Here is a 12,939-nt window from a genome sequence, read left to right on the forward strand (position 1 = left end):
CCTGTGCCATGCTTAAAAGTTTATGTTTTAGGGGTCAGTGTTGTGGTCGTGGCATAGCAGGTAAAGCTGCTGCCTGCAATGCCAACATCCCATGTGGGTGCTGGTTTGTATCTCAGCTGCTCCACTTCCAATCCAGCTCCCTGCTAATGGCCTAGGAAAAGCAATATAAGATGGCCGAGTGTGATGGATCCCTGCCACCCACATGGCAGACCTGAATACAGCTCCTGGCTTTGGCCTGGCTCAGCTCTGGCTGATATGGCCATATGGGAGGGAAGTGAACCAGTAGATGGAAGATCTGTGTCTCTCCCTCCCTCTTTCTCTCTCTCTGTCCCTATAACTCTTTCAAATAGATAATTTTTAAAAATTTTAAAATCTTTTAAAAAAGAAATGTATGCTTTAATCTGTAGGTGATGAGGACCCATTGATTTTTTAAATAACTTTCATGGCTTTTTTAAAAAAATATTTTAAAATTTATTTAGTTGAGAGGTAGGGTTACAGACAGTGACAGGGAGCTACAGAAAAAGGTCTTCCATCTGTTGGTTCACTCCCCAAATGGCCACAATGGCTGGCGCTGGGAGCCTCTTCTGGGTCTCCCACATGGGTGCAGGGGCCCAAGAGCTTGGGCCATCTTCTACTGCTTTCCCAGGCCATAGCAGAGAGCTGGATCAGAAGAGGAGCTGCCAGGACTCAAAATGGCGCCCATATGGGATGCTAGCACCGCAGGCAGAGAGGATTACGCTACTGTGCCACAGCACTGGTGAAAAAAAAAAAAAAAAAAAAAACTTTCATGGCTTTTTCTATTTACAAAGTAGTATATGCTTTTCCAGGGGAAAAATTGGAAAAAACACAAAAGTATAAAAATCATCATAAAAGTATAAAAATCATGTGCAGCATGTTAATCTTCGGCTTGCAATGCCAGCATGCCATATCAGAGTGCCGGTTCAAGTCCTGGCCACTCAACTTCTGATCCAACTTCCCAAAAATGTGCCTGGGAAGACAGCAGATGATGGCTGAAGTGCTTGAACCCCTACCACCCATGTGGGGAACAAGGAGGAAGTTCCTGGCTTCTGGCTTCAACTTGGCCCAGCCCTGGCTGCTGAGGACATCTGGGGAGTAAACAAGTAGATGGAAGATCTCTCTTTCTCTCTGCCTGTCCCTGTCTTTCTGTCACTCTACCTTTCAAATAAATAAAAATTTTAAAAAATCATCATGGGGTGGGCCAAGTGACATAGCAGCTAAGCTGCTACTTGGGACACCCCACATCCCATATCAGAGTACCTAACTTTTAGTCCTCACTCCACTTTGGATCCAGCTTCCTGCTAATGTACATCCTGGCATGTAGCAGATAATGGGCTCAAGTACTTGGGGCCCTGCCACCCACAAGGGAGACCAGGATGGAGTTTTGGGCTCCTGGCTTTGGCCTGAGCCAGCCCTGGCTCTTGCAGCCATTTAGGGAGTTAATCAGCAGATGAAAGATATTTCTCTCTCTCTCTCTCTCTCTCTCTCTCTCTCTCTCTTTCTCTCTCTTTCTCTCTTTCTTTCTCTCTCTTCCTCTCCCTCTCCCTCTCTCCCTTTCTCCCTCTCTCTCTTCTTTCTCTCTCTTTCTCTTTCCCTTTCAAATAAATAAATTTTGAAAGAAAACTTTTAAAAATCCAAAAAATAACAAATGCTAGGGAGGATGTGTAGAGAAGGAAACTTGTACACTGTTGGTGGGAATATAAATTAGTACAGCCATTATGGAGAACAGTATTGAAGTTCCTCAAAAAACACAAATAGAGGCTGGCATTGTGGCATGGCAGGTTGAGCTGCCACCTGCTATGCTGGTGTCTCATATCAAAGCACAGGTTTGAGTCCTAGATACTCTGCACTTACGATCCAGCCCCCTGCTAATGTGCCTGGGAAGGCAGCAGAAGATGGCACAAGTGCTTGGGCCCCTGCCACCCATATGGCAGACCCGGATGGAGTTCTGGACTCCTGGTTTTGGCCTAGCCCAGCCCTGGGTATTGTGGTCATCTGGGGAGTGAGCCAGCAGATGAAAGATATCCTTCCCTTTGTTTCTCCCTCTCTCTCTCTCTCTCTCTGTCATTCTGTCTTTATGAAAAGATATATATTTGAAAGGCAGAGTGACAAACAGTGAGGGAGAAACAGGGAAAGAGATCTTCCATCTACTGGCTCACTCTCCAAATGGCCACAACAGCTTAGGGCTGGGCCAGGCCGAAGCCAGGAGCCAGGAGCTTCATCCAGGTCTTCCATGTGGGTGCAGAGGCCCAAGTACTTGGGCCATCCTTTACTGCTTTCCCAGGCACATTAGCAGAGAGCTGGATCAGAAGTGGAACACAGCCATTGGCGGTGACTGAAAGTGCTCCAGCTCATAAAGCGAATTTATTAGGTGAGATAGGCAGAGACTTCAGATCCGGGACAGGCAGGGCCTGCGCTATGGCCCTAATAAGCAGGAAGCAGCTAGAGAAGATATGAATCTATGCCCTTCAACATCCCATAGGATTAAGGGCTGGAATCTCTCAGAGGGGAGAGTGATGTAGGCAGGCAGATAGGATACATTGATTAGACTTGTAAACTGAAGACCACACCCTCAACCATGCCCCCTGTGTGATCTCATGCCCCTATCCTGACCACCACCACCACCACCCATGCCCACCTGCTAATCAGACTACATAACCTACATAACCGCTCCCCTTTGGGAGTGAATAAAAGGCCTGGAACACGGTGGGCCCCTCCCTTATTGCCCTTATTGCCCTTGCTTCACTTGTTGCCATTGTTGTCTCACGCCCTCCGGGCCAGGCAACTGATTTCCTGCCTGCATGCTTGCTCCACGTGGCACCCGGACTGCTCTGTGCTTGGTATGGACCCAACTTAGTTTCTAGACTTCTCTTTCTCCCCTACATAAAGCCCTCACTCTCCTGTAAATTTCTCTCATTGAATAAAAATCCTTAAAACTTAAAAAAAAAAAAAAAAAGAAGAAGAAGTGCAGCATCTGGGACTCGAACAAGGCATCTGGGCGCCCATATGGGATGCTGGCATAGTAATAGTGGCTTAACCTGCTGCACCACAATTCCAGCCCCTACTTATCTTTCTTTTTAAAGATAAGATTAAGATTCTTTATTTTTGCCTGCCTTTGTTCTTTTCTTATTTTACTCTTATCTCTTTCCTTATTAAGCCTCATATTATAGAAATATTATAATTTGAGTTAATCGAGGCTTTTCCCCCCTCTCTCCTTTTATTCATTCTTCCATCATTCATCCATTAATCATTTATTGAATAACTCGCAAGGACTATGCTAGATGTGAGAGATAGGGATGAGTAACACCAGGTTCCTATTGTTGAGGAGCTCACAGCCTAGCATTTTCCTGATATCTTCCTGAATACTTCTTTTTCTTCATCTTCATTCCTGGGTAGTTTAGAATGCTACAAAGCAATGAATAAGAATCCAGATGGTTGCAGAGCTGGTTCTACAGAGTGAACCTCACCCAAATCAGAAGACTGCAAAGTCTCTACAGATTAGTGCTTCTTTTAGAGTTAACCATTCAGATGTCTATTTACTTGGGGTTCTACAAAATCCGTGCTGATATCAGTGGAAAATCCTTTAATTCAGAAAATACTGCACCTCCATTTGTCTAATCAAATGTCTGGTCAAACATGCATTTGATAGGTAGCCTTTGTTGTGGAAAAATTAAAGTTTTGACATCCAGCAGTGATTAAAGCATGGCATATTCAGATGATAGAATCATATATAGTCATTACAAATGTGTTCTAGGGCACATTGTATAAGATGATTCCAGATTCAAATTTTATAGAAACAGATATTCATGTAAAAAAAAAAAAGGACTGCCAACCCCACCCCCCCACCCCCAGTGTTGTTGAGTAGCAAGTTAAACCACTGTCACCCTAGGGCTTATTCAAGACCTCGTTTTCCGCTTCCAATCCAGCTCCCTGCTAATGTACCTGGGAAGCAGTGGGTGATTGTTCAAGTACTTGAATTCGCGCCATCCATGTGGAAGACCCAGATGGAGTTCCCAGTTCCTGGCTTCTCTCTCTCTCTCTTTATCTCTTTCTCTCTTTCTCCCTTCTCTTTCTCTCTTTCTCTCTTTTCTTGCTCCCTCCTGTTAATCTGCCTTTCAAATAACAAACCAACAAACACTTCTTTAAACAGAAAGGGATGGGATGATATATACCACAAAGAACACTGAAGGTGGGCATTTGGCCTACTGGTTAACATGCTGGTTGAGATGCAGACATCCCATTATCATAGTGTCTGGGTTTCACTGGGGGTTCTGCTCCCAATTCCAGCCTCCTACTAATGCAGATCCTAGGAGATAGGAGGTGATGGCACAAATAATTGGGTCCTTGCCACCCATGTGGGAGACTTGGATTGAGTTCTTAGCTCTCAGCTTTGGCTTCTGGTAATTGCAGGCACTTGAGGAACCAGCAGATGGAAGCACTTTCTATCTCCAAGAAAATTTTTAAAAAGGGGGCAGTGGTTATTTTCTCGTGGCAGAATATAAGTGATTATAAGGTTTCTTTTTTAGACTTTCTGTGATCAACAAAATTTTTAATGAGAAAATTTGATTTTGTAACCAGAAAAAAAAATATGTATTAAAGAATCCTCACAAGCACAGAGACTGAATTTTCTTCAACATGTTTTGTAGTGCTTACAGCACTTTAGGAGTGCTTTATAAATGGTGAATAACAAACAGAAGTGAATACCATGACATAAAAGTAATAAGGCTGCAAATAAGTGTTAAATTGTAGGCCACACTCTTCCTCCCAAATATCAGCCCATTTTATGTTAGAGCCTTTCATTTGTGACTGATACATATTAAAATTTATCAGCTGTGGGCACTCAGATAAAAGACCAAAAAAAAAATGATCCACATACCATTTATTTATTTTTAGATTTATTTATTTATTTTAAGTATTTGAAAGGCAGAATTATAGACAGGAGAAGCAGAGAGAAAGATCTCCCATCTGGGGCCAGCGCTGTGGCACAGCAGGTTAAAGCCCTGGCCTGAAGCGCCGGCATCTGATATGGGTGCTGATTCTAGTCCCGGCTGCTCCTTTTCTGATCCAGCTCTCTGCTATGGCCTGGGAAGGCAGTAGAAGATAGCCCACGTCCTTGGGCCCCTGTACCTGCGTGGGAGACCTGGAAGAAGCTCCTGGCTCCCGGCTTCGGATCAGCACAGCTCCAGCCATTGCGGCCATCTGGGGAGTGAACCAGTGGATGGAAGACCTCTCTCTGTGTCTCTACCTCTCTCTGTAGCTCTGTCTTTCAAGTAAATAAAATAAATCTTTAAAAAAAGGATCTTCCATCCACTGATTCATTCCCCAAATGGCTGCAATGGCCAGGACTTGGCCAGGCCAAAGCCAGGAGCCTGGAACTCCATATGGGTCTCCTGCATGAGTGGTGGGGACCCAAGCACTTGGGTCATCTACTGCTTTCCCAGATGCATTAGTAGGGAGCTGGATAGGAAGTGGAGCAGTTGGAACATGAACTGATGCTCATGTGGGGTGCTGGAGTTGCAGGCAGTGGCTTAACCCACTGCACCACAATACCAGCCCCAACCCACCATTATTTTAAGGATGTGAAGGCTTCAGGTTGGGAAGTCCCAGACCTTGCATGAAACCAGATGTATTTCCCCCCTTTTAATACCATTATGTAACCCTTTATTCATTTAATTATTTGAGAGACAGAGAAAGAGAAAACTTCCACCCCGTTATTCACCTCTAAATGCTTGTGACAGGCTGAGGCTGGACTGAGGTTGGGAGCTAAGAATTCAATCCAGAAATCCCATGTGGGTAGCAGAAACCCAATTACTTGAGCCCTTGTTGCTGTCCTCCCAGGGTCTGCGTCAGCAGAAGCTGGGGTGGATATCAAACCCAGGTCCTCTGATAAGGCACTCTGGCATCTTAACTGGCATCTTAACTGTTAGGCTAAATGCCCATCCCCAATATTTTGTCTTTTATAGGGCCAGTATGACTTGAAAAGACCTGGCCTTTTCAGCCAGAAAGATGAGGTTTCCAAATCCTAATTCTGATATTCATAATTTAAGAGGTGGCTCTGAACCTCGGTGTCCACAAATTTAAAATGAAGATAACACTCTTCATAGGGATGCTATTAAGAGTAAATCAATGAGAGGAACCAGTGCTGTGGTATAGTGGGTAAAGCTGCTGCCTGCAGTACCGCCATCCTATATGGGCACCGGTTCGAGTCCGCAGCCTCTCTCTAACTCTGCCTTTCAAATAAATAAATTAAAAAAAAAGAGGGCTGGTGCTGTGGCGTAGTGGGTTAAGGCTGCCGCCTGCAGTACCGGCATCCCATGTGGGCGCCAGTTAGAGACCCCGCTGCTCCATTTCCGATCCAGTTCTCTGCTATGGCCTGGGAAAGCAGTAGAAGATGACCCAAGCCCTTGGGCCCCTGGACCCGTATGAGAGACCCTGGCTCCTGGCTTGGGATCAGCACAGCTCCAGCCATTGCAGCCAATTGGGGATTAAACCAGCAGGCAGAAGACCTCTTTCTCTCTGTCTCTCCTTCTCTCTCTGTGTAACTCAGACTTTCAAATAAATAAATAAATCTTAAAAAAAAAAAAGACCCTGAGTCCCATATCAGAGTGCCTGGAATTAGTGCTCACACCTAGCTCCTGACTAGCTTACTGCTAGAGAGGCGGTAATGGCACACTAGCAGAGGGCTGAATTGGAAGCCAAGCACTAAAGACTCATGCTGGCACTCTGACATGGCCCACCCAACAATGCCTACCCCATATAATAAATGTAAAAAATTTTTTATAAAGCTCAAAAATATTGGTGTTCTATAGCATAGTAGGGTAACTATGATAACATACTGTATTTTTCAAAAAAGCTGGAGGAGGGGTGGGCATTGTGGCCCAGCAGGTACTGTTCCTATCATGTTCCTATCATGCTTGATTTTAACACATATATTTGGGGCCAGCGCTGTGGCATAGTAGGCTAAGCCTCGCCTGTAGTGCCGCCATCCCATATGGACATTGGTTCGTGTCCCGGCTGCTCATCTTCTGATCTAGCTCTCTGCTATGGCCTGGGAAAGCAGTAGAAGATGGCCCAAGTGCTTGGACCTCTGCACCCACGTGGAAGACCCAGAATAAGCTCCTGGCTCCTGGCTTCAGATTGACTCAGTTCTGGCTGTCACGGTCATTTAGGGAGTAAGCCAGCGCTGGCCCCTCAAATACATTTTTTTTTAAATCTTAATTTAAAAAAGGCTCTTTCACTAAAAAATAAATAAATAAAACATAATATTAATTGGGCCCAGCATTGTGGCACCGCAGGTTAAGCAGTCTATATCACTGCCATCACATACAGATTAAGTTCCAGGATGCTGGCTTTGGCCTGACCTAGCCCTGGACATTGCAGCAATTTGGGGAGTGAATCAGCAGATGGAAGATCTCTCCCCCATTTGTAACTCTGTCTTTTTTTTTTTTTAGGATTTATTTTATTTATTTGAATGTCAGAGTTACACAGAGAGAGAGAGGAGAGGCAGAGAGAAAGGTCTTCCATCTGCTGGTACACTGCCCAGATGGCCACAATGGCTGGAGCTGTGCTGATCCGAAGCCAGGAGCCAGGAGCTTCTTCCGGGTCTTCCACGTGGGTGCAGGGGCCCAAGCACTTGGGCCATCTTCTACTGCTTTCCCAGGCCATAGCAGAGAGCTGGATCAGAAGAGAAGCAGCGTGGACTAGAACTGGCGCCCATATGGGATGCTGGTGCTTCAGGCCAGGGCTTTAACCTGCGGCGCCACATCACCGGCTACTGCCTTTTTTTTTTTTTTTAAAGATTATTTATTTATTTATTTGAGAGATAGAGTTACAGACAGTGAGAGGGAGAAACATAGAGAAAGGTCTTCCATCCACTTGTTCGTTCCCCAAATGGCCGCAACAGCCGGAGCCAGGCCGATCCAAAGTCAGGAGCCAGGAGCTTCTTCTGGGTCTCCCACGTGGGTGCAGGGGCCCAAGCATTTGGGTCATCTTCTGCTGCTTTCCCAGGCCATAGCAGAGAGCTAGGTGAGAAGAGGAGCAGCCATGACTAGAACCAGTGCCATAAGGGATGCTGGAATCGCAGATGGAGGATTAACCTACTGCGCCACAGCACTAGCCCTGTAACTCTGCCTTTTTAAAAAATATATATTTAATTTGTATGTTTTTAATTTTGTCAGTCAGGGTACCTTTCATTAGAGTTAGTTCACTTCCATAGCTTATTTTTATATTTATTTATTTATTTGAAAGTCAGAGTTATGGGCAGAGAGAGAGAGAGAGAGATCTTCCATCTGTTGGTTCACTCCACAAATGGCTGCAACAGCCAGGGCTGGGCCAGGCCGAAGCCAGGGATATCTTTCAAGTCTCCCATGTGGGTGGTAGAGGCCCAAACACTTGGGCCTTCTTTCTGTTGCCTTTCCTAGGCCATTAGCGGGGAGCCGGAGTGGAAATGGAGCAGTGAAGACACAAACCAGCACCCATAGGGGATGCCAGCATTGCAAGCACTGGCCCCAACTCTGCCTCTCAAATAAATAAATAAATAAATAATAAATCATAAAATCTTAAGATTTATTTATTGGGGTCAGCACTGTGGCTTAGTGGGTAAAACCGCCTCCTGCAGTGCTAGCATTCCATATGGGCGCCTGCTTGAGACCCTGCTGCTCCACTTCCGATCCAGCTCTCTGCTATGGCCTAGGAAAGTAGTAGAAGATGGCCCAAGTCCTTGGGCCCCTGCACCCATGTGGGAGACCCGGAAAAAGCTCCTGGCTCCTGGCTTCAGATTGGCGCAGCCCCAGCCATTGCAGCCAATTGGGGAGTGAACCAGTGAATGGAAGGACTTTCTCTCTCCTCTCTCTCTCTCTCTCTCTCTCTCTCTTTCTCTCTCTCCCTTCCTCCCTCCCTCTCCCTCTTTGCCTCTCCTTCTCTCTGTGTGTAACTCTGCCTCTCAAATAAATAATCTTAAAAAAAAGATTTATTTATGTATTTGAGAGGCAGAGTTACAGAGAGAGGGAGAGACAGAGAGAGAGGTCTTCCATCTGGGTGCAAGGGCCCAAGAACTTGGGCCATCTGTCAACGCTTTCCCAGGCCAAAAGCTGGATCTGAAGAGGAGCATCCAGGACACGAACTGGCGCTCATTTGGGATGCAGATGCTGGCACTGCAAGGGGAGGCTTAGTCTACTATGCCTTGGTGCTGGCCCCTAAATAAATCTTTTTAAAAACATATGTGGCTTAACAGGCTAATCCTCTGCCTTGCGGCGCCAGGCACACCGGGTTCTAGTCCCGGTTGGGGCGCCGGATTCTATCCCGGTTGCCCCTCTTCCAGGCCAGCTCTCTACTATGGCCCGGGAAGGCAGTGGAGGATGGCCCAAGTGCTTGGGCCCTGCAGCCGCATGGGAGACCAGGAGAAGCACCTGGCTTTTGGCTTCGGATCAGCGAGATGCACTGGCCGCGGCGGCCATTGGAGGGTGAACCAAAGGCAAAAAGGAAGACCTTTCTCTCTGTCTCTCTCTCTCACTATCCACTGTGCCTGTCAAAAAACAAAAACAAAAACAAAAACATATGTTAATTAATGAATTCAAAAAGCTGAGAGGAGGCCAGCATTGAATCTCAGAAAGTTAAGCTGCAGCTTGCAACTCTAGCAATGCATATCAAAGGCAGTGTTCTATTCCTGGGGCTAGGCTTCCAAAGGAACTAGAGAGCCTGGGAAGCAGCAGGGGATGGCCTGAGTGCTTGGGTTCCTACCATCCACCTGAGAGATCCAGATGAAGTTCCTGGCTCCAGGCTTTAGCCTGACCCAGCCCTAGCCAGCTGTTGCAGCCATTTGGGGAGTGAGCCAGTGAAGGAAGATCTGTCTCTCTCTCTCTCTCTCTCTGTGTGTGTGTGTGTGTGTATGTGTGTCTCCTCTGTCACTCTTTCAGATAAATAAATAAATAACTCTATATATAACAGCAACTAGGGGCTTTGTTCAACCGTCTATCAATGTAGGTTCTTCACTGTAACAAATAGATCACTCTGGAGAGGATATTTATAGTCCTAGAGGTCCTCCCTGTATGGGCAGGGGGTATATGGGAACTCTTAGTACTGCCTGCTCAGTTTTGTTGTGAACCTAAAACTGTTCCTAAAAAATCATCTTTGTTTTCAAAAATTAAAACCCATAGACCATAAACACATTATGCAAATAATGGGCTTTGGTTGATAATTAGATGTCAATGTAGGTTCTTCATTGTAAGAAATTTATCACCCTCCTCAAAATGTCCATAGTTCCCAGGCTGTGCCTGTGGGGGCAGGAAGTATATAAGAACTCTTGGTACTTTCAGCTCAATAAATATTGCTGTGATCTTAAAACTTCTAAAAAGTAAAGTCTATTAAAATAAAAGCTAATGACAAATGAAAATGCTCCCAATGGACTGTTAGACTTTTTTAAAGGAATTAAGATATGATCCTAATTTTGTAGAGGAATTCTATATACTTGAATGAATGGATAGGGAAATACAGGAAAGAAACTACTCTAAAATATTAAGAATAATTATCTCAGTATAGTGGGAATAAACATGAGTTTAAAAATAATTTTAATATTACTTCTATCTTCTATTTTTTTCCACTGAGCAGATATTGTTTTTATAATCAGGAAAAATATTAACATTTAAAAATAAAGATATTAATATTTATTCACAGGGTTATCATGAAGACTAGAAATAATATTCCAGGGGGGTCCATGCTGAGGCGTAGTGGGTACCTATGATGCTGGCATCCCATTTGAATGCGGGTTCATGTCCCAGCTGCTTTACTTCTGATCCAGCTCCTTGCTAATGGCCTGGGAAAGCAATGGAAGATGGCCCAAGTGCTTGGTCCCCTGCCACTTGTGTGGGAGACCCGAATGAAGCTCCTGGCTCCTGGCCTCCAACTGACCCAGTGCTGGCTGTTGAGGCCACCTGGGAAATGAACCAATGGATGGAAGATATCTCTCTCTCTCTCTCTCTCTCTGACTTTCAAAATAAATAAATAATAAAATTTTTAAAAAGAATTACTATGTACATAATGTTGTATTTATGAGATACAAATTAAAATAAATAAATTAATTAAATAAACATAATTTGCCAGGCACACTGTAGATTTTCATTATTTTGGGTTTATTGCTCATTTTTAGAAATTTTTATTTATGTTATTTTTATTGCTTGAAAGGCAAAATGACAGAGAGAGAAAATAAGAGAGAGGGAGAGAGAACTTGCATTCACTGGTTTACTCCCCAAATGTCCACAAAAGCTGAGGCTGGGCCAGGCTGAAGCCAGGAGTCTGAAATTCCATCCAGGTCTCTAGTGTGGACTGCAGAAGCAAAAGTACTTGGACCATCATCTGCTGCCTCCCAGATGCATTCATTAGTAGGAAGCTAAATCAAATTGGGAAGTAGCTGGGACTTGAACCAGCTCTCTGACATGGGATGTGGATATGTTCCAAGCAGTGGCTTTACCTGCTGTGCCACAATGCCTACTCCTCATAGTTCTTTATTTATTTTTTTGTTTTAATTCTGCATTTAAAAAATTTCAGGAACTGACATTGTGGTGCAGCAAAGTTAAGTTAAGCAGTAAGTTAAGCTGCTGCTTGCAATGCTGGTATCCTGTATTGGAGTGCCTGGTTCAAGTCCCAGATGTTCCACTTCCCATCCAGCACCTGGGAAGGCAGCAGAGATTGCTGAGTGCTTGCGTTCCTGCTACCCACATAGGAGACCAGGATGGAGTTCCTGCCTCCTGGTGCAGCTCTGGCTGTTGCAGCCATTTAGGGAGTTAACCTATTTTATGGAAGCTTGCTCACTCTCTATCTCTCCCTCACTCTCTTTCAAATAAATAAATAATTAAAATAAATCTTTAAAAAATTGTAATTGACACATAATAATGGTATATATTTATAGGATGATAGGTGATAATTTGACCCATGTATACCATGTCTAATGAGCAAATCAAGGTAATATGTATTTCTAACTCCTTAAACATCTATCATTTCTTTGTGTTATTTAGGACCCTCCAAACTACTCTTGTCTAGATTTGTTTTTTTGACTGATACATAATAATTGTGCAAGTTTATGGTAGTTCTTTATAAAATGTGTGATAAATTTGTGTAAGCTACTACACTATAGAACACTAGAACTTACTCTTCCTATCCAACTGCATTTTGGAGTCCATTATTCAATCTCCTATCCCTCTCCTAATTTCTAGTAACCCCTCCCCATAAAATCAACTTTTATTTCGTAAAGCACATAGTTTACATAAGGGCTCCCATTTTGGTGTTGTACCTTCTATTTATTTTATTTTATTTGAAAGGCAGAGTTACAGGGAGAGAGAAGGAGAGACACACAGAGAGAAGTATTCCATCTGCTGATTCACTCCCCAAATGGCTGCAGTGGCTGGGCTGGGCCAGGCCAAAGCTAAGAGCCAAGAGCTTCATCCGGGTCTCCCACATGGGTGCAGGGGCCTAAGCACTTGGGTCATCTTCCACTTCTATCCCAGGAGCATTAGCAGGGAGTTGGATAGGAAGTGGAGCAGTTGGGACTCGAACCAGTGCCCATATGGGATGCTGGTGCTGCAGGCAGAGGCTTAACCTTCTATGCCACAGCGCTGGCCCATGGGCTTTACACATAAACACACACACACACACATATTAAGATTTTTAGAGCAGTTTTAGGTTCACAGCAAAATTAACAAGTAAATACAGAGATTTCCCCATATACTCCCTATTCTCACCCAGACACAGCCTCCCTGACTTATCAGCATGCTGACTGGAGTGGTACATTTCTAAGAATGATGAATGTACATTGATACATCACTAAGAGCATGCAGCATTCCTGTTGTTGTTGTATATTCTATATATGTTTAAATAACATGTAATCCGACATGTGTTCTGACATGTGCCACTATGTATAAATACATTTTC

The sequence above is a fragment of the Lepus europaeus genome, chromosome X (assembly GCF_033115175.1).
Source record: "Lepus europaeus isolate LE1 chromosome X, mLepTim1.pri, whole genome shotgun sequence".
Lineage (NCBI taxonomy): Eukaryota > Metazoa > Chordata > Mammalia > Lagomorpha > Leporidae > Lepus > Lepus europaeus.